The sequence below is a fragment of the Falco biarmicus genome, chromosome 1 (assembly GCF_023638135.1).
Source record: "Falco biarmicus isolate bFalBia1 chromosome 1, bFalBia1.pri, whole genome shotgun sequence".
Classification (NCBI taxonomy): Eukaryota; Metazoa; Chordata; class Aves; order Falconiformes; family Falconidae; genus Falco; species Falco biarmicus.
Window position 1 is genome coordinate 99,430,458 of NC_079288.1, and position 23,812 is coordinate 99,454,269.

The 23,812-nt window shown below is 37.3% G+C and overlaps 1 long non-coding RNA gene across 1 annotated transcript; it reads right to left on the minus strand.

The window, feature by feature from the left end:
• Nucleotides 1–2,196: 2,196 nt before the first annotated feature.
• On the minus strand, nucleotides 2,197–19,231 carry LOC130141758 (uncharacterized). The gene is made up of 3 exons (XR_008819171.1): nucleotides 19,168–19,231; nucleotides 5,556–5,706; nucleotides 2,197–2,289 (listed from the first exon to the last, which is right to left on the minus strand). It is a non-coding gene; the product is annotated as an uncharacterized LOC130141758 (long non-coding RNA).
• Nucleotides 19,232–23,812: the final 4,581 nt, after the last annotated feature.

The following is a 23,812-nucleotide window of genomic DNA, read 5'->3' on the forward strand; positions in this document are numbered from 1 at the left end:
GAATAAATAAATTTCACTAAAAGATGCAAACATATGAAAGTGCCAGATTCAGTCAGGTCACACCCTAGCTCCCGGCAGCACAGGGCAGAACTGCAGGATTTAGAGAGGAAATGCGTCTGTGTCCAAACAGGCTTGAGCTCATTCACACAGCTCCAAAATTCACCTTGAATGCCTGAAAGCTGGATTTGATAGAGGGCTTTCTACCATAGCTTTCCAGGCATAGCATGTGTCCAGTGCAATGCTGAGGCTGAACAGATACACCACCCAAGGCCACTAACAACCAACCCCCTACTATTTCTGGTGTTCACTGTCCTCAAGTGTGATGGCAAAAATATTATAAAAAGTTCTCATAGACAGGCAGTAATACTCATTGTATGTATATATTTAATAAAGTTTTAGGGGCTTTTTGTGTGTTGTGTCCTTCATGTTTGGGACATCCAGTGTGAAGTCAGTGGGTCAGTTGTGTTTGTCAGTAACTGGTTTGTGCAGACCATTACCTGTTTGCTATTCGTAAGGGAAGTACTGAAGCCCTATCCCTGGACACCACTCAAACTGTTACTACCACTTGATAACAGGCTGATACCTACACAACCAAGACTAGCAGATCTGGCTGGCTAACCACACACTTAAGTCTCATATGAAATTTTGGCCTTCATGTCACCATTTCTTTGCTTTTCCTCCCTCACAATTTTGTGATTTGTTTAAACCGGAAATTACACAGGACAGCAGTCAGAACCTATGCCTTTCCAATTCCAGTTATCTACCAGTATATTAATAGCTTAGGTAATGCAGTCATCTAACAGACTGTCTTGGCACACCTGCATGCAGAAGTGAGATAATTCTGTATTCACCTGCTTATCAAAGTACAAGGCAGAAGTCTTGGTCAACTTATTCACTAGAGACACTTAAGTCAAGCTACTATAGACCTAAGTCACCTTAAGTGCAACTGTCATTCATTTCAGGCAGTCTTCTGTGATGGAAAAAACCCCAGAATGTCATTCTTTGGAGTACTGGAATTTACATTAAAGAACCTTTTTTCTACACAACAATTTTGGACCTCGGATGGTTTGAACCTTCTTGGTATTTGTAAGAATAAAGCAATCATTTAATTCTTGACAATTATTAGTGTTCTTTTACCAAAACTGGAATGGATGATTGATATTTATGCTAATATATTAAATATAAAAAAGATATTGATGACTCAGTCTGCTTCAAGAAAAGGAGCAACAGGCTGATATTCTTTACCATTGCTTCAGGGAGTTTAAATATAAGCAGGTAAGATATACCTAGATAACAAAAGGTCACACAAGAAATTTTCAAATATGATGACAGCATATGCAATGTTAATTTCATTGGGGAAAAAGAAAATACAGTATGGCTTTGCCAAAAAAATCAGAAAATGAGTATGTGAACAGGAAAGCTATAACAAGAGATATCAGAAAACCTTATAAGATGTAGCTGAAATTCTGCTTATAGATGACAACATTTGAATCATAACCCAACACTTGTGTAAGAGTTTGATTTGGAACAGACAGAACTGAAAAGTAATTTTCTAAGATTCAGTTTATTGAATTTTGTCCAATAATATGCTGAAAAATCTGATATAAATTTCTGATTTTTCAGATTAAAGATCAAGGTGATTTGCTTCATATTAGATCATAAATGATCTGGTTTTGCTCTGTCAATGGTTCTTTCTGTAAGTGTCTCACACTGATTACCCTGAGGAAGGGTTTGTGTCTTTTTTATGTTTCTGACTCCTAGAATAATTTTGATTGCTTAACAAACACACAAATAATAATCAAAAAGGGAAACAACTATTTGGACTTTTCTATAATTATGATGCAAACTATGTGTCAAATTACTCTCAGTACAAAATAGAAAATTTAAGAGAAAGGTATAAATAAACTACTGAGGTGATCTGGAAGGTGAGAGTTTTGTTTGCAGAATGTTTTGGTTACTACAGCTAAATAAACCTATATCTAAAGAACAGGACCAAAGGGGAAAAGAGAACCTTAAAGCAAGTTGTGATGGTCAGAGGCAGACACTAACCACCTGTTGCTTAGATCCAACCGCCTTGGAAGTAACTTGGGTCCAGAAGTAGGCTTTCATTCCAAAAATCAGGTGGGCAGTAACATAAAGAACAGGTGTGGAAAAGCTGTTCTACGAAAGCTGACATACCAAAACGTCATGCAGTATCGCTGGGTCATTACAGTGGTCCAAATCGATCCATTAGAGTTATGAAATCCCATGTGGATGAACATCAAAGTTTCTCTGTCTTTCTTCCCCCTTCTTAAGAGTAAAAATTATTAAAAAGTTTCTAATTACTGAGCATTCCAACAATATATATTCAGATATACTCAGATGAGTTTATCTGAGTAATAGTACATAATAAGACCTTGAGCTGAAGGTTTCAGTTTAACCTCTCTCATTAGGGAATTTATAACTTCTTTTTTAGCATGGATGTTACTGTAGTCTTTACTGATACACGTAATTGTAATGAGCTTTGTGGAGCTTTTTAATCCTGACAGAAGCTGGAGCTGGATACACTGAAGCTCACTACAGTTACAAATACCAAAGAGGATAAAAAGAACTTTAAAAAATACTGAAATGTTAGCATTTTCTTGGTGTCACCTTAATATAGAAGTCCATAGTGAGTTCTCTAAGAGCTAAATCATATCAGCTAGAGATCTACCAGTATTTTTATAATACATTGCCAATTTAACATTTATATTTCTAGCAATTTCTGTGTACAGCATTTTGTGCACTGATGTTACATCAGGCCTGCAGTCCTTCTATCAGAGATGCTGTCTGAATCCGTGGTGTGAGGAGACAGTTTTCCTGAGTGAAACCAACAGTACTAACAGATGCATGGATGCATTCACTGTAGGAGTTCTTTGCTGATACTATTTTACGAAAATGCCTGCAGCAAGAAAGTGCTTTTAATAGATACACACCTGAAGGTTTCAGGGATAGTAATTCTGTTGTAATCACAACTCAAATATTTTACTATTCAATTAGAAATTAGTATGAAAGGCTGTCCAGTGTAATTGGTTTTCCTTCAGGAGAGAACTACTGTTATTTTTTTTCTTGGTGACTGCTTAGTACAAATACTGACATTTCAGTGTTCTTGACATTTCAAACTACAGCTCATATCACTTGCACTGATTAAAGATCCCATTACCCCTTCATAATAGAATAATTTTTTGCTTAAGAGACTGTTTGCCAACAATAGAGTCTTTCCAGGTTTCATATATAAGCTTGGGTGTGATCCAAGGCCAGATTAAGCTGACCAAATATTTTCTTTTCTCAATTGAAGTTAATTTGGAATCTATGTTTCTCAGTGTCTTGGTTCTGCTTTTGCATAATAAAGTTAATTGTACTACCATATCTCAATGGTATTATGAAGTTAAAGCCATTAATGTCCAGTGAAGCACTCAGATATTACAAAGTAGTAGGAACAAATTAAGCATATGGCTGAATGGCCCTAGCTAAAACTTAAAGTGGATAATTACACTTTATCTACCCAAAAAATCACACTGGAATTTGCATTTGATGCAATACGCTACAGTATCAGCCACAAACATATTTACAGAGTTGCTTTACATGGATAAGCATCCTATTTCACTATAAAGAAGCTATGTTATCAATAGAGTGACAGTGTATGATTTGTAAAGTAGTTTGCAAATTTTCTGGATGGAGAGAACTAGAGTCATGATGGATCCTGCTCTTCTTCTTTCTATTTAATGTTTCCATTGTAGAAGCAAATAAAACAAATATATATAACAAGAAAAGGAGAGTCAATTGCCTTAGACTGCTATTACCCAATTTTTCAAAGCAAGGCCAATATCTTTACAAAGATTTTGTAGGAGTTTTTTTGGCTTCCTATCACCCTATTTTCCATATTATTTTTAGAGCTTATATGTCATAATCACAACAAAAGATACTAATGCCTATTAAGTTGTAAATCAAGTAAGACAACAATGTAAATTCAATGAGTTTTTTCTGTGAATGTAAAAATATCTAATATTGAATATTTTGTGAAGTTTCTTTCTCTAGGATACATCTGTGCCATCATTTAGTGCCAACCACTTTTATAGAGACAGCTTCCCAGACCATTTGAATTACTTTTTCTTTGACTAGGGAACAGACTTACTGTGCAACAGCAGTGTGACACCAGAACAAGTGAAATATCTTATTAATGAGAAATGCACTACCTGTCAGGGGCACAGTTGCAGAAGCAAAGACTCAAACCATTAATTCAGAAGACCATGATGGCCATAAGAAAAAGAAAGGATATCTCCTGCTTCATTCAGGAAACTGGGCAGGACTGAATATGAGTTTTGACAAGCTTATGCAAATGCAAGTGATTTTATGAAAGCTAAGAGAATAACGTACTGGAACAGAGTCTGCCTTTAATTAGATCTGGCAAGCTGGAAGGAAAGCCCATTAAGCCTGGAAGCTTGTAAGGTTCAGGGTGTGTTCAACCACCCCAGAGAGAATTAAATTCTCAAAGACTCTACTCTTCTAGGAGCTCTCCCACATCAAGGACAAAATTGCTCCATTATCAACTATTTAGAATCTAATTGAAAAAATATAAATTCACTTTGTATCATGGTTGTTTAATCCTCTGGTAAAGAGCACAGTCTTTCATTGCCATTCATTGTTCCTGGCTACCCACAGGAAAGAAGTGTGTTCCATAATGATCTGCGTAAGTTACCCACCAGTAGCCTTCAGGACTGCAGGAATGAAAATCAAATTAGACCACAGAGGTAAATCAGCAACAACTGAGAAAGGAACAGCACAATCTTATAGACAGACTGCTCCTTCACAGCAGAACTACACAAATGCAAGTGAATCACATATGAAAGTAATTCCTGTGGAGACAGAATTTGAAGGCAAGTCTCAGAAATATGTGCTTGACTCCTTTATACTAAGTAGTGAAAATGGAAAAACTGAAAAATAAATGGAACAGATGGTTAAAGAGCAGATGGCATATCTCTCCAAAGATAAGGGGATAGATAGTGTTTCCATTAAGCTTAGCAGTTTTCAATTTTGAAACTGGAAAAGGAAGGAGGAATACAGACAGTCTCTGTAGCCTAGCTAGACTGTTTTGCTGTTCAGCAAACAAGACTATTCTAGCACTCAAACCTCAGCTGTCCAGCAAAGCACAGCCCTCCAGCAGTGGATACAGAAACTGTATGCACTGTATGTATTTGACAAGAAAATGTCCTTAGTTTGCTCCACCTGGAAAACAAACTGAAATCTTGCAAGTCATTTTTCTGGCAGGACTGCTGCTTTCTGTGGCTTTGTGTCAATAGCAAATTGATTATGGATGTGGTTTACCGAGGGACTTCTCTGATTCTCCTTCCTCCCATGCCTGCCTGAAGTCACAGGCTCTGGACATCACACAGACTCCCACTCCTACACCCCAAGGTTGCACTGCAGCTGTGTTCAAGCACAGTCTGGTACACCCCTCAATCCATAGACAGGAATGGGACTGGCAGAGTGAATCAAGAACTGGAAGTCCAGCAAGGAAAATGACAGCTTCAACTTACCACCAGCAGAGAGGAACAAGACAAGGACTGGTGAGCAGGCACAGGGCAGGCACTTTAGGGGCTCTTAGGAGGTCAGCCATGGTCAGGTGTCAGGGATCACCTTGTCAGCATCTCCCACTGCAGCTTAGCACCTCAAGCTCCTGCTCTTACACTGCCAACCAGAAACAAAGCCATTTGAGATGGTAGTCCTAAGCAAATGTCATGTACAAAAGACACTCAGGGCAGTTCTGGATGTGTCAAAATGACAGTCTGTAGTCACCATTATACACCTGCTGTACATGATGTAAGTCTACCCTTGGGCCTGACCAGCCAAGAGCATGGCATAGGGTAGTTGCACTGCAAAAACAGCTGGCATAACCTCAGTGATTATTCCCCTTTTCCTGGAACAACCAGAGTCCCTAAATCCACTTGCAACTTACAGGAGACTGCTAGAGAGACCAGGCCAGTGCCAGTGCTCCCTTGCCTGTACATCCTTCTGTAGTCTGACTTACAGACTTCAGAAGTGCACAAACCACTACAGCTCAACTCAGAGCCTTCATACACTTTCCCAAACTTCTGAAAAGTTCCCAATGCCAGACAATCTTCCTCTGGCAATGCTTCAGAGATATGATACGATAAAAGAAGAAAAGACTAGAAAAGGTATGTGGTTAGAAACTCCACTGGTTCTTGGGACACTCATGTTGGCAATAGGAGAAACTAAGAACTGAGTCTCACTGTTTTACTTAATATCTTGCTTTTCTCCTTCATAACCTCATGACAAATTTTGTCCTTCTGCTTATGCTCTCTTTCTACTGGCACCATTTGGCATAGCCAGGTTTCATAAGATGATGGCTATTTCTTGCCACATTTCTTGGGGATGTGATTCCTCAAAGAAAGTGTGTTGCCCTATATACTTGAGTCCAACCCACCCTATGAGTGTGTAACCCATTTTGTTATGAGGGTGAGAAGAGAGCAGGAGCAAGCAACCTTGCTCACCAAAAAGTGTGTGCTCTTCCTTTGGGGCAGATCAGGCAACAATACATTTTGTTTAGCTATCAAAAGTTGAAAATGGCTTGTAGCAGGCCTCCTGGTCACAGATCTCATGTGAATCACTAACAGTGACAGCAGCAACAGGCAGCACAAATGCTGCACACACTCAGAATGGAGGTTGTGGGTGAAGGGTGCCCCTGTTATATGGCAGTAGGTGCGCAAGGCACTCATCCCCTTTGCGTGAAAAAAAGGCTTGATTTGCTGAAGTGAAAAGGTACCTGATACACCAGATACACCAAACACGTTCCAGATATAACTGTTACACTTGCTTCATGGAGGATCTGAACTTAAGTACACTGCCTGTGTAGGAATTCAGTACTGGGACCTGGCACTACAGATGTTCCCTACAGGTACATCCCCAGATCAGCCAGACCCTCTGTTATCTCTGGAACAGGTGAATGCACGTTCATATATGCAAATGAAAACCAGTTAGTAATCACTTCTAATGAATTGTAATGCTTTAAAAAATAATATCATAGCATCAATCAACTACAGAATTTACATTTAAGTATACCTATTTGGGGAGATCATTTTCCATGCACCTTGAGAAATTAAGCCAGCAACCAAGCATTTTGCTATTAAAATAAAGGTAGTATCAAATAACATATTTGCACCATAAAAAGTGTTTTCTTTGATGACCCACACATCAATATCACTGTGTCATTATTTTCATCGAACAATAATTAACACTTTCAATTTTATGTCTTGCACCATCATACATGGTTTTAGGGCACCATAGGAGATGCACAGAAGATATCCATGACACTATATATTTATATTGTGTATATATATATTTGTATATATATATGTATATTTATGCGCAACACAGTACATTATATATATACTCCAGCTACCAAAAGAAATAGATAAAGTCAGTTATATGGAATATTGGAGGAACAATTGTGAAACCTTGAAAATAGAATCTATTGTCAGATTATGTACCAGGTAGAGGAAAAAAAATGAAAGTAAAACTTATATATATGCCATGACTTAAAATCAAAATTAACATGACAATGTAAATAAATAAACTTATGCAGGGAAAATACCAGACTGGAATCATCAAAAGTTGTTGCAAGGCTTATTACCTAGTCCATGACAGCATGTGTTCATCAGTGTCCCTCTGTCCTGGTTTCAGCTGGGATAGAGTTAATTTTCTTAGTAGCTGGTGCAGTGCTGTGTTTTGGCTCTGATGTGAGAACAATGTTGATGGCACACTGATGGTTTTAGCTGTTGCTGGGTGATGTTTATACTAATTCAAGGACTTTTCAGTTCCTCGGGCCCTGCCAGCCAGAGGGCTGGGGGGGGCACTGGAAATTGGGAGGGGACACAGCCAGGACAAGTGACCCAAACAAGCCAAAGGGATATTCCATACCATATGACATCCTGCTGAGTATATAAACTGGGGGTAGAAGAAGGAAGGTGGGGACATTTGGCATTATGGCATTTGTCTTCCTGAGTAACCATTATGTGTGATGGAACCCTGCTCTCCTGGGGATGCCGAACACCTGCTTGCCCATGGGAAGTGGTGAATGAATTCCTTGCTTTGCTCTGCCTGCATGCACAGCTTTTGTTCTTACCCTTTTTTCCCCACCTTTCCATTTTGTTATTATTATTACTGTTATTATTGTTGTTCTTACCTCCTTATTCTGTTTAAATTCTTAAATTGTTCTTATCTCAACCCTTGACTTTTACATTCCCGTCTGATTCTCCTCCCCATCCCTCTTAGTGGCTGCATGGTGCTTGGTTGCCAGCCGGGGTTAAACCACGACACCCCCAAAAATCTAAATCCTTAGGAATTTATGCTCTTAGGTAAATGTGAAGAAATTCACTATTTGAAAATTATGGCAATTAAATGGTGGGGGGATCAGCTGTGATCTTTTCTAGAGAGAAAAAGTAAATCTAATACCTTTCCATCATATGGCTGGCTAAATGTTTACATTTAAAGAATGTAACCCCTCATCTACGTAATATAAAGACCCATAAAAAGTTTCAGTCAATAAAAAATATTCAAAAGCCCAAATGACAGAAAACTAAAATGAATAAATTCTTATCTGATTGAGTTACCATAAAATATGGGCATATTAGGCCCATATGCCTAATTTCAGAGGGCTTTCTGTATCCATCTCAGACTACGAAGTGTTAATTTGTTAGGAAAGAAAAACATAAAGAATTTATTTAAGTCAAGAAATGCTTAGAATATTTAAAATGCATTCTGGTTTAGATAGAATTATTCATTCATCTGGCTGGTGTTCCTCATGTTGAGGTCTTATTAAACAGAAACTGTTACAAATTTTATAAGTGAAAAATTGCAAGAATTCGGCCCTCTGCCAAATTTAATTTTGGTTAAATAGACTGGATCATATAACAGAGAGATGGCTAGTATTCCTTGTTTTCATTTACGAAAAAGGTACAACATATTTATTAAAACATTAAAAAAATCTCATTTGGGCCTGAAAAATCTTAGTAATTCACATAGTGTTCATTGAGAATGTGATTATTTTATAGCTAAGTTCTAAGTAATCAATATAGTTGAGAATATTTACTTAAATTAGACTAACCAGAGTCAATTACACACCCTAACTAACAGGCAATTTACATGTGAGAAACCAGATGCTAGTTGTCAGAAGTAGCTGCCAAAGCATGAGCTGGGAAAGGTTGGGACTTAGAACTTCTATAGACATTTAAAAGAGAACAAATCTAGGCTTTCACCTTTGCTTTCAAAAACTAGCTTAACCTGTCTGTTTGGGTACAATTCATCTGTATCTGGTATCCCTAAGTCACTTTGAAAATATTCCTTAAGAACACTGTGGTGGTTGCATTACATTTGCTTATTTTCAGTGTATCATAAGATGCACTCTTGTTATCAATGTTTGAAAAGGTGTAGGTGAGGTACTTTGTCTTGCTTGTTTGGCCCTGGATCAGGTGAGAATCTCTAGAATAGTTTCTTTTCTTGGAAGAAAGCATGCATGTATGTTGGGGGCAGCTTCAATAATACAATAAGTTGGGACAGGGTGGAGAGAAGCTGAGTGGGGAGAAGATTATCGTCTGGTTAGACAAGAGGGAAAAAAAGAAAAAAAGCAGTAACCTATAGGAGGGGAGGTTGCAGTGGCGAGGAGCTGATTTATGGCAAGGTGAAGATCCAAAACCAGGCCTCAGAAGTGATGAAAATGATGACTTTCAAAGGGATCCCAGTAAGACTGTGTGGAGTTTGTGCAGCTAGGAAAGCCTTTTAAAATTTCACTTGAAAGAAACAGATGAATAATATTGTGCCCTAGAAAAGACACAGATGGCAAGTGGAAAGATAAGTTTTGAGACCTTTTGTTAGTTTGCCTTTCTCAGCTTTTTGTCACATTACAATCAGGGCAACTTTAGGCCCTGAGCCATCTGATCTGGCTTTGTAGTTGGTCCTGCCTTGGGGCAAGGACGAGAGGACCTCCAAAGGTCCCTTCCAACCTCACTTATCCTACAGTCCTATAACCTTTGAGGGGATGGTTTGTATTTTCATTGATCACATGAACATAGCACAACAAATTGTAGTGGACATAAAAAAAATAGGCACTATGAATTTGTTATGTGGAAGCTTCTTAATGGACGTGAAATGCATAGGACTTTGCTTCCCAGCCCATGACCTATGCCTATCATCTCCTACCACTTGACTCTATCAGTGTGGATCTCATAACACCTGCAAAGGGGCTTACATTCCCTACCACTGAAAGGATAGACAGACTCAATCTTCTGAACAGAATAATGTTGTAAAAAATCCCACCCAAACCTTTACCAACTGTCATCTATTGGTATCCTACAACCTTTTGTGCAAATACTTTGTGTCCACAGATGCACAGATGAAATCTTTCTCTTAAAGGCATCGGAACAAAAAAAATAAAACAAATAAAAAAAAAAAGGAAAGTGAGAATCCGACAGATTTCCCCAATTAATTTCACTAAAAGTGCTTGTGCATACTGAGTACATGCTTTTATCATTAGAAATATAATTGAGACATTCAAGGCTCTCTATTTTTAATCTGAAAAACAGACATGCTGAAATCTATTACAGAAAAGTTTCTGAGAAAACCATTGGTCAACAGGAATAATAGACAAATTAAGTAAAATTGTTGCACAAACTGTCAATGCAGCAATGGAATGTTTTGCCTGGTATCATTTTAAGTGACTGAAGATACAGAGATTCTTTTGCTTCCATTGAAAGACTATTCTAACCTGCCTGATCTGACTCTAAGGATGTTTTTGCTGCTGCCAAGTTAAATCCAGATAGTTTCTTCCCATGTCAGAAGTTACACCATAGAAATAATCAGGTAGAAATATTGGAATAGCAAGCAGTGCAACACTAAGTAACTTCTCAAGGAAGGACAGGTGTTTTGCTGAAAATTAGAAAGGAAAGCTTGTGAAGATTTAACAGTATGCATGTGAAATAAGCATAGCTTTGTCTGAGTTTTACTTCCTCTAAATTTTTCCCCAGAGAAGAGCAATCTCACTAGCTAACTCTCAGAAACGTAGTGGAAGGGTAGAATGAGGTCCATTTTGAGGGCCAGTTATCTCCAGTCAGCTGATAGTCTTGGTTAATGCTTATCTGTAGGGAGCTGAGAAGTCCCACTGAAATGTGGGAAACATAGAAGCGGTATTTTACATGGAAAGAAAAGCATTTAAAACAAGCCTACCATCTGTGGACTGTGAGCTGTATCTGTAAAACTCAGTGACACTGACAGTGTTGAGCACATATTGCCTAAGGTCCCAGATGCTTGGCCTCCAGAGCAGACTCCAGACCTCTGGGCCAAGCACATTGACTTCCTAGTTTGCTTATGTAGACAGGAGTCTCAGAGAGGGAAATATAACAAGTATGTTCAGCAATAACTTCCCAAGATTCAGACATAGAACATAAAAACAATCTGAGAAGAAATATTATATCTTAAGCCTGTTTTATTGTAAAAGCTTCTGACTTAGTGCTTCAGAATAAAAATAAGCATCAGCTCATTGTATTGGGCAACACTTGTAGCACTGGGCCAGGCACTTCTGCAGAGAAATGGTATTTTAAATCTATTTCTGTCCCTAGTTCTTCACTGATCAATGCACCCTGTCCTTGAAACACACAGAGGAACACAGAATTCCCCCAACCACTCCATAAAGATAGGAGGGGTTTTTTTCACTACCCTGCTCTGCTGATGAGTGGAGTGCTTCAAAAGGGAGGCTTGAAAGTACTGCTTAAGAGTAATATGTGACCTGGAAGTTACAGCATTACCTAGGAAAATAGAGATGCGGGCTTGAAGCCTTTCACAGCCAAACAGTATTCTACCCAGGTCTTCTGCAATCTAAGGGGCTATTTGGAGTAAAAGGGTAATATTTTGCAATCTCCACACTTTTAAGCAGGAAAATACCTATGTAAGCTTACTGAGTTTTCTTGCTTTTCTTAGTTAGCTTTTGCAGACGTCTGAAGGGTGTATAAATAGGCAAGAGGCACTTTGTCCACCTGCATATGAAGTCAGATTCCTGCAGTGTATTATAAGCCCAGATCAGAGACTGTAGAATAGATATTTTCAGAGCACATTTGGTTGTGTTAGTCTTTTGAGAGAGATGAAGAACAACTAAGGTTTTAGATTTAGGTTTGTCTTATGAGAAGGCAAAACGATATTCAGTCATGTCGAGCCTGACAACGTCGCCACAGCATTTATCTTCCTGACATAGCTGTGCACTGTCTGAGAAGCAAGGTAAACTGCCTGCACAAAATCCCTTATTCTGCAGCTACTTTGCCAATGGTGACTTAGACCAGCTTTAACTCACAGCTCACTCATGTGTTTCTCTACCACAGTGCAGTTACTTACATGCCTGTACTGCTGATACCTGAACAGCTGCATAACTTTGCAGCACACGTGGGTGAGGAACTTCACGGTTCTTCAGAAACTCTCCTGTGTGATCCTCAAGAGTGCTATGTGGTGTTTACACATCTGCAGGGCTTGGCAATTATTAATCAGGATTTTGAGGCTTTCCGCTTGGGATTGAGAGATCTTGGTTCTGTTATCTAACCTTTAGCAAAGTCCTTTTTGGGGATATGGCTCTGTGTAATAATGAAGCTGAGTAAATGTCAGATACTCTCAGTAAATCATAGAATAATACAAATTTTTAATAATACAGTTGAAAGGGGACAGGAAAGATCATACAGTCCGTCCCATTCTTTCAAACTAGGATCAAGTCTAAATACACAATTTCAAACATTTGTCATGTGTGATTTTCAAGTGCATCTGTTGCTGAAATTCCACAACGTTCCTGTGCAGTCCTATCTCAGTGCTTGGCTGTTGTCACCATAAGAAAATGTTTATTATGCTAAACCTAAATCCTTAATGTGACTAGAGACCATATTAGATAAATTCTGTAATTCATATACTTTTTTCATGCAGATAATTGGTTTTTCAGAATAAGCTTTGTTTCCTTAAAAAACCTTCAATTACTTTATTTTTTTGTATGTTTCTTTCATACAGGCTTTTTTTTTATGTGATCCAGATTATTCCTTCCAGAAAGTTGTTTTAAAGGTTTATTTTCTACTACATCATTTTATTACTGAAATGTTCTCAATAATAATTGTTATTTTATGCCAGTCTATTCTGGTAATGCCCAGTGTGGGTTTGCATAAGAAAATAACAATCCCTGTCCTAAAATAGACAAATGCCTACCAGGGGTTTCAAGAATGTTTTAGTATATTTCTGAAAGCCTGATTTAACATTTCCATTTCTTTTAGGATTAACTGTTATCTAATAGCTGTCATAGGGGATCAAAACTAAGGTCTGATTTACTCATTGTGCCATCTTTTACAGTAGCAGGTGAAAAACGTATTTTTCCTATATCATCAATGGCTTTACACGTGTGTATGACTTTCACTTCCATCATTTTCCTTACAAGTTGAAGAAAACTCGACCTGTAATCTCTGTACGAAAGCTGCTTAAGTTTGGACAGACACTTCTAGTTTCTTATTTCCCAGGTAGTCCAACATCTATAATTATGGGTCCAAACATTCCCATGTCTTGCTTCTCAAGGAAGCCAGTAGTAAATAACTGCAAGTAGAACACATGAAATAGGAAAAATACAGAAAGATTTTTTCACCTCTCTGTCCTTCCAGGTTCCAGAAATAAGACTATGTCTGTGCCTGCCCTGCCCTAGTTAATTAATTTGCTTAATCCCTCTGCTATTACTATTTACTCTTTTAACCACCACAGCTTTACAAATTAGTTCCACAATATAAGTATACACTTTGCAAAACTAGTTTCTGTAATTTACTTAATATCTTCTGCCTGGCACTATGCTTGATCACAACTAGCTCTTCCATTTTAAGCAGCAATAAGTAAATACTCTGTGTAAACCTTTCTCCATAATATTTTTTTTATTTCAGAGTCTTTATTATACCTCCTCTCAATCATCTATTTCCAAGCTGAAGTGCCTTAGTTCTTGTACTACAATTACTAATTAGAAGACCTAATTAGCAGAATGCATAGACAGATAATTTCATATTCAGCACATTTCTTACTTATCATCTTGTTATTGTAGTGTCCTTGTTGTAGTGTCACAGTTTGTTGAAGTAAACTCATACTTGCTTCTTCTAGTTTTGTTTTATTGTGTTGTTTGTTTGGGTTTTTTAATTGTAGTTGGGAATCAAACTTGGGCTTCAATTCAGATATACAGATCTTGTACCATCAGAGTTTCTAATATTCATGTCATAAATGCACAAGAAACTAATTCAGCAGTACGACTCTTCCAAATAAACTTTTATTATTATTTATCTGTCAAAAAGACAAGTGTCTGTTTCAATAGGGGTGTAGTTTGTCTAGTCAGGTGTTTGCAGCAAACTTGGAAGACTGGGTTTAAATTGACTCCATGGAATTATTTTCGTAAGTGCCAAAATATGTATTTAAAGTTAGGAGATCTGCTTGTATAGAATAAATTCAGATACTGGCCCATTTTAATCATGACTTATAAAGGAATGTTTATGTGTAGGGTTCTATTTTTAAAAAATAATGCTTCAAAGGACACGATAATCTGTTTTATCTAGCACAGTATTATCTTGAAGGCTTAATTTTAACAATCTCAAAAAGAAAGAGCTTTTTTCCTGAGACTACACAAGTAGAAAAATGTGAATTTTGTGTTTTTCATCTCAGTAAGTCTTTTTCCTAAATCTAATTCAAAATATAGGATGCGTTAAACATGCTCAAAGAAAACAACTCTTTAAAGGCAGTAGGTAATGAGGGGATTCCATCTACATTTTCTACTGTTCACAGTTGGTTGAATATGCTGAAAAAATTATCTCATCAAATTTGAGGAGGTGTATTAGATTTATTGGCCTCTTTTTGTAACAGTCACGAACTAATAGACACTTTTCTTTCTAAATATTTGCACAATGGACTAAATCACCAGAGTACCTATGGTCAATTATTTTACATTCTGCTATCCACCAAACAACAAGTCATTTCAAGGAATAGAGTATATGTTAAGGTTTTGATGGAAAATTGATCAGAAGAAAAAATATTTTTAGAATATTTTTCTCGTCTAATTAATCTGGTCAGAGCAATCTACTTACATAAGTAGGAGGCAGTGAAATATCTTTCTGAAGCAGAAAGTGCAAGTTTGGTAACAGGCATCCACTTGTCAAAAGCAACCACTCACCTTTGAAACAAGGCAAGGCCTTATTTTTAAAGCTGACAAGATAGACAGCCCGGAGCCCTCTAAGTGAAATACAGGAAACTGAAAATAAACCCAAACATAGCTCACCTAAATAAAGTGTCCACATCTCTGTAACCTCACCCTCATTGCTTCCTGTATCTCTGCTACTCTGACAACTTCCAGTTTATGGAGAGCAAACCAGAATTATTTGCTGTTGTATTAAGGAATGGAAATATCCATAGCCTATTGATTAATTTACCATGTAACAGGATTAATGTATCTTTTTATACTGCATAATGTTGACATAGACAAAATTAGTACATAGATGTGTTTATTAGGATTTGAGGGAAATCTGAAAATACCAGTGCATCTGCCTTCAAGGTGCAGGTGTATTATATTCACAAAAATTACATATGTTCAAGTAAATAAATAAAAGTCAGGTTTCACATAAGCTTCTGACTTAAAACTTTTGCTCTTTTAGCTTTCCTGAATTTCTATACAAAATCCTACTCTCGCTATGGAAAGAAACACCAACACTATCTGTATTCAGAAAGTTTTATGTCTCTTATATAAGGATGGTGAGCGCATACATAAGATAATGTGCAATTGGCCAAATAGATATAAAAAGTAGTATGACTTTTAGAATCTTAAAGCCAGAAAGAAATGCCTAGCTACCATATACTTTTAAATGTGATCTCCTATATTACAGGTACAATTTATGGTTTATCAAATAACTTATCTACAACTACAGGTGAAATGTAAGAAAGATTAGGGTATTAAAGTTTTGAGAAGGGATACTGAGGTAAAAGAACCCATGTATCTGACAGCTCAGCAGCCTGCAAGTTACACTGCAGTACCTCTTGCAAATTTAAAATAGAAGAAAATAGTAATGACATCAAAAGCCAAGTGTATGGATAGAGTGTCTGTCATCTTGCACAGATTAAATGATGAAGAAAGACTGAAAATACTGACTAGAGAAACCAATTTTCAATCCTGTTGGAGCTTTGTAAATCCTGAATAATGAAGATGATTTTTTTAGTGGCAACACTGTACCATTCCTATTCATTTTTCATTAAAATGTGGTATATGGAGAAATTTCAGGGGTACAGTATGCCACAATCCCTGTAGCCACAAAGTGCTGAGCGATAGCAAGGGAGATTTTTATCTAAACAGGTGAGTTACCTTGTTTTCCTTAGTGACCGCATCTGGTAACTCCACCAGTGTGTGTCTTCACTTAATTCCAGTTTTCTTAACACTATAGAATTGTTCAGACACCAAAGAGTGACATTCTAAACATGAGGCAAGATTAGTCATACAATTACTAATAATCTCCAGGCACTGTTTGGAAAATTTCCTAAAGAAGTCTAGTAATTATTTGTCCTTGGTTTTGTTGGTTTTATTCTTCTTTGGTTTTGAAAGGCTTTGTGTATAAATCATTTTTACACTCTGTCTCGAAACACCTAGTTTTCTTTAGACTGGATTTTCTTCTGTGATACACTAAATGAAATTTGAAAAAGTCATGCATACCATTCTTAAACTTCAATCTTCTTTGTTCCAGTTATTGCAGATTAAATTTTGAGGTTTGGGGGAGAGTGGCAACTAATTAACTGGGCAAGTATTGTATCTGGATGCACTGCAAAATAATATCTATCTATGACAGACCTTGATTTGTTGGTCCCATGGTAGCGTATTTTGCATCAATAAAACCTTCAGCTCAATAAAGTCCCAATATGTTCCAGAATTACAATTTAGTGAAAATATATATTTTCAAAATGTATCAATCCTCATAAATTAATTTCTTAAACAAATGTTGAATGCCAAAAATTGCCCTACCCTGTGATGTTACTGTATTATGTTTATCCCTTTATTGTTTTTTAATGTAATAGTGCCAGAGGCCTCTATTATAAAAATAATAAATTATTGACGTTTGAGAATTTGCAATATTTGATATCAAAATCGGAGTGCAGAAAGGCAATCATGCTGACACAAATGCAGGTAGGGTATAGTGAAATGATATTATGGAAAAAGGGGAAAGAGTTCAAACAGAATAATATTTCAGACAACTCTGAGTCTCATATGATTTTTGTTAGTTGAATAATACAGCATTAAACAACATTCTGTTTAAAGATTTCTGTTCCTGTTATGGGAAAAAATCAACTAAAACAAAATCTAAAAATTTCTTCCATCTTCTAAACATGAGTAATGACAGTTTCCTAAAACTGTGAAGAGATATATAGTTGAATGAAGAACAATGAAATTCTGATAGATTCTCCACTTGACTCATAGTTGTCTGTGACTATAATATCAATAAGATTTTTTCCCAAAGGGGAGGTATCTGGTAATATTATGAAATTTGCATTTGTCAAAAAAACCCTCAGAATTTCTATGAGGACAAAAACCAAAAACCTTTCAAAAAAAAAAAATAACAATCTGATATGACTTGTTATTGCAAATCAAGGAACTTTTTAATTGAATTCAACATTTACCTCTGTGTTCTGCCAGAGTGAATTTCATTTCCATGTGCTGCCACATAGCCTGGAAGTTCTGTCATCATATATCCTGAACTAGATGCTTAATGCTGGAGCAGGTACAACACCCAGGGATATCATGTACAACACCCAGTGACATATTTTTTTTCTGCCTCTTTTCCAGCAGAAAGTATATTGCTTATTTCTCTTGTAGCTGCTTTTATTTGGCTGTTTATATAATTAGATTTTCCCAGTGTGTTTTCCCTAGAAGCAGGACCTGATATGATCTGTGTAAGCAATCAGCCATTATAGTAACTAGTCATAGCAGCTAGGACATTTTTCCCTACTGCAATGTAAAAGATCCAGATTGAAGTTTTGTTATGTGTATAGAATAACCTTCAGTGCCACCAAGGTAAGCTACAATGTCCTTGTGCACTGTTTCCTTAAGGCAAGTTCTGTCCCACTGTCTTCTAAATAAGCAGGGATACATGGGCCACAGAGATTTTCAATTTATTATTGCCTGTTTCCAGTGCCTTGATTGTAGCACACTGTTTACCAGTGTCATGTAATTTCTCTATCACATATAACAAATATTTCCAGGTTTTCCACTGACAGAAATTGTTAGGTAGTTCATGTTATAGACTGATAAGAAAGGTATTTTATTACTTGGACTTAGTTGTGAACAAAAATATTTCATTGATATCATGAAATGGCATCATAATCAGAATAAACCACAGTAGAATTTTAGGGAAGAAAAGTCTACTCAGAGAAGTGAGCATGATTAATCTTTTTTTCAAGATGTGAGATCAGTGCATGACATGACATTAAAAGAAGAATAAATAGTTATTACAGACAACAAAACCACAGATTAGAGACTAAGTGCAAACGCTCAAAAATTGCTTCTGCAACAGCTAATAGTAATGTCTAAAGTAAAAATTTAAAAGAACCTCATAGAAAGCAGTCTTTATGTTTTACTTTCAAATAAGTAGTTTAATCTGTACAATCTATATATCAAGGTTGCATGATGGTTTTACCAACAGGAGGAAGACTGAAACAGTTGTTCTTTCTCAATCAATGGACAACAGTAGTTTCAAAATTATGGTTATTTAAACATCAAAAAGTACCAATAAATTGAAGTAAATTCAATGTATAGCAAAGAGATCAAATGTACTTTAATGTCCAGCGGTCACTTTTTCTCACCTTGTCTGGTTATCGAAGGAAGAAACAGAAAACTATTTCTATTGCATCAATTTGCACTAATGAAATAGGGATGCTAGCAAGTAATTTGTGTGGTCATAGTCCAAACAGAAGGTCTTCTCTTTTCAACATACTAAAAAGTAACCATCTACAGTTCTTTACAACTTACAAAGGCAAACTTACCTAATGAATAAATTTTGTGTTTTCATGCAAAAGCCCCATGACCTTCCCCACACAGGAAGGCAGCAAACTGGGAAGTCTCACCTGTATATTGAAGCTAATTCTGGATTATTGGCTTAACTTTTTGGTTCCCAGGAGCTGTTCTTCCAACACCACTGTAAAGCAAAACAAGGTATATAAAAGATGATTAGATAACCAAGTGATCTACCTTTAAAAACAGTAGTTTCTGAAGTATAAACACATTGACCAGTTATGCAGTTTAATGAATCTGCCACTTTGCATCAGTAGTATTTTCTAAATGAAGTCATATTCAGTATAAAAGCCTTATTATTATTCAGAACACTTCTCAGCTACAGCTGTAAGATTTGATTAAATCAATATGTGCCTCCTAGGAACAGCTTGTTGAAGGAAAGGAGCGTGAAAATACATGCAATGTTCACAGGGCAAGAGGAACAAAATGCCAGGCTAAATTCCACAATGAAGTCAGGGTATGTATTAAACTCTACCTTCCTGAGACTTTGCCTCTATTACAGCAAAATTTTTCATGACTATAAACTGCTAAAGCTAGAAAAAATTAATCTAGATGTTTGAGATTACTGTGCATAGAGTCCTGCAACAACCTCTCTGGCTGTTTTTGCTTCTTGCATACCAAAACATGTCAAGTGATACAAAATTAAAATAATGTAATATGCCACAAATCCGACATCATAGACTCGCAGAATGGTTGGGGCTGGAGGAGACCTCTGGAGGCCATCTTGCTCAAAACCCCTGCTCACGCAGGGCCATTTGGAACAGGTTGCTCAGGATCCCGTCCAGACGGCTCTTGAATATCTCCAAGGATGGAGACTCCAAAACCTCCCTGGGCAACCTGTGCCAGTTTCCAGTCATCCTCACAATGAAAAGGTGCTTCCTGATGTTCAGAGGGAACCTCCTGTGTTTCAGTTTGTGCCTCTTGCCCTGTCACTGAGCACCACTGAAATGAGTCTGGCTCTGTCTTCTTTGCACCCTCTCTTCAGATATTTGTACATATTGGTGAGATGCCCCCAAGCCTTCTCTAAACTAAACAGTCCCAGCTCTCTCAGCCTTTCCTCATATGAGAGATGTTCCAATCCTTTCATCATCTTTATGGTCCTTTGCTGCACTCTTTCCAGTATGTCCATGTACTCTAGAGCCCAGAACTGAATACTGCACTCCAGGTGTGGCCTCATCACTACTGAATAGACAGGAAGGATCACCTTCCTTGACTTACTGGCAATACTCCTTGTAATGGAGCCCAGGATACCATTAGCCTTCCTTGTCACAAGGGCAGATGTCACAAGCTCATGTTCAACTTTGCAACCACCAGGACCTCCAGGTCCTTTTCTGCAAAGCTGCTTCCCAACTGGTCGGCTCCCAGCATGTGGGGGTGTCTGGAGTTGTTCCTCCCCAGGTGCAGAACTTTGCACTTCTTCTCCTCATCTGGAACTTGATGAGGTACCTGTCAGCCCACTTCTCCAGCCTGTCAAGGTCCTTCTGGCTGGCAGCACAACCCTCTGGCGTATCAGCCACTCCACCCCATTTTGTGTCATCTGCAAAAGATCAGTGTTCATTCGTTACAGTAAAAGGACATAAAATGAACATTAATTTGGTATGTAGAGGCAACAGTTTCAATAAGCAGTGTTAGAATTTTATTTTGATCTGCAGAAGTTTCTTATCGTTTATGTCATACGTGTTGGGAAGGCACAACTTCTGGCATTTACTGTACAAACTAGACTTTCAGAAACAGCCATGAGTAATTAAAAATACCTACTACTAGGTGCAGGTCAAAAGGAACTACAACATGAATTCCTAAGAGATCAGCATCCACAAAATGGAAGAGTTACAATTTTGCTAATGGCTTATCAGAGTACTATTCTGATGTGCCTTAGCATCTCTTTGAAAATGGGTATGTATTTTTCCAATCGTTATGCAGGTGTTCTTATGAAACTTAAGTATATTATTTTCTTGTTCAGTATGCAGGACCCAAAGTCTTGCCCACCACTTCTGTGACTCCTCTATTTTGCTGTTAAGTTGCCTTATCCACTAGAAATTGAAGCCGCACACAAAAGAAACAGGGAATGGATGTTACAAATGTCAGATGATAAAGCAGTATCAAATCAGATATAAACTTTAAAGAAACTCCATATACATAGGTAAGTATGTATCTGGAAAAAATTCTTGTGCATATTGAAAGATTAAAAAAAAAGAAATATAAAGGAAACTGGCATGATTCAATATTAAAGTAAATTATACATCAGATGATCACTTTTTCCTTATTATTTCCAAAGACCCAATGAAATCCAAAAGAGGTTACAACAACAAATGGTTTATAGAGTTCCTAATGAGCAGAGGCTGCTGAAATCTGGGAAGTTACCCACAGTAACAAGACAAGTATTAATGAGATAGATGCTTATTGTTTTCCTTCCCCAACACTAAAGCAAGACAATTCTGCCCCAGGAAAAGGAGGTTTTTGGAAATCAGTTCATGATGCAGAATGACACTTTTTCATGGCCTACCGATACAATGGGAGGGGCAGAGCTGCTCAGATGCACAAATAGAAGCCACTACACACACCATTTTATGTCACAATTCTATAAATGCTTCACCTTGTTCCTCAGGACATACTATCTGGAGCATTATAAATTCAATAAAGTCAATTAATGTGAACTATTTCTAGGTAGACTTCTATTAAAAATCATGGATTTAAGTCAAGTAACGTCTACTTTTCCAGATCATGGTCTCTTTCATATCAGAGATAAATAACAGAATCTGACACAAAAAAGGGAGCTAAGTATGCTATTTTTAAATTCAAGTCTATTTTAAAAAATATAACCTCCAGCAACTCCACTGTCACTACAAGCAATGAAACTGATAGCCTTGGAACGACAAACTGTTTCCTCAGTCACATCTGTTACTGCAATATTTATGAACTGCTTTCTCATCATAATAATTCAACTGCTGCTGTTATTACAGAGACAAAACACAAGAGCATGTCTAATACCAGTTATCATAACTAATATAAAAAATTGTTAATCAAATCCACTGTACACATGTGAAAGCTACAGTGATCACTGTCTCCAAAAAAATCCCAACTATTAGCAAAACATTTTTATTGCTCTTGAATTAGAAAACCTATGGGCTATTTGTAAAGTATATTACCGCAATAAACATAGACATATACATGCACTTATATATGCTAACATATATATTTTCTCTATCAGCTAAAGGTCCATGCTATTCTCAAGCTAAAAATACTCCACAGTCCTCTCTAATTATGGAGGATATGCACAATGTTGTCTCCTTGTTTCACATGTTAGAACAGATGAGAAGGAAAACGATGCTCTGTCACAAACATGACATTTGTATCCACAATACCATCCAGCAGTTAGGGCTGCCCTCCAGGAAGGACTCAGTTGCCTCCAAGCCCAGGGATGGCAAATCTTAAATGATACTTGTCTGGTCCTTGGAGCGAGTTTCAAAGCCTGAACAGACCCTCTCTCCAAAACGCATAAACAGGCTGCAAGGGCTGGGACCCACCTATATCTGGCCAGCAGGAAACACACGGGACTTCTCCCAGGCTTCATTCTGGTGTACATGGCTGACAAGAGCTGTAAACTGAAGATATGACCAGAAGGCATTCTGACCTCAGAATCCACTCCTGGAATAAGCACTTGAAAGCTAGAATGTTTCACAGCATAGTTTGGAGCCTAATAACCTAAGTTCTAGCTAGGTTTAGTCTTAGATATAACCTTTTTAATTTCTTGAATCTGTCCATCATTTATTTGCAGGTGTCAGAAAAAAACTGACAGAAAACCCACACCATTCTTAAAGTCATTCATAATTTCCAGTGAGCACAATTTGCATTATTTATAAGCCATGTGTGAAAGTATTTGCATGCAGTTAGCTGGATAAGAATTTCACTAGAGCTGCCTCCTGCGTCTTCTTGGTGGGTGTTATTATTTCAACATACATAAGCAAAACAAAAACTGTTCTGTGGCTTAGGCTTCAATGGAATAATAAATTATGATTAATTCTCAGTGTCATTGCAGTTGTTGGACATGTTAGAAAGAACCCAGACAAACAGTGGGGATTGCAGCTCTTGCGTGACTGATTTCACCTTTGTCAGACTTTTGTAAAATATTACATTGGGAACCTACACTTGGATTGAACACAGTTATAACTTCTCTCAATATAGTACAGGCTTCTGGCATCTTTTTTTCCTTTTTTGATTTACTCTTATTTCTTTGATATTGCTTATATCTACACAGATGACTGAAATCTAAAAGGGCTTCAGTAAAATGGCTTGGATTCATACATAAATGTTTCTGGCCCTCTAAAATTTTGATTCCAGTACTTTAGCTCTAGCCTAACACAAACAATAGTGTTGTGCAAATTCAAAGAGCCAGGATGTGCCTCCAAAACTGGAGTCCCATCCTGACTGATTATGCTCTGCTCATGTGAAAATCATACAGGCAGAGAAACAAGGCTCCCTGCCAGACTAGCCAAGGCATGTGAAGTTTAAATTTGAAAGCCTAAATTTAAGTAGGCTGCAACAGTTCCACTCTTCCTTCTGGGGCTAAGCATATTTAGATGCTGATGGCTGTCCCTTTGAGAGCAGCCCCTGAAGTGTCAGTCTTTTTACATTCGTTTTATGTAATATGATATGCAGTATGATACACAAACACCACCCACCCTGGTATAATAATTTATT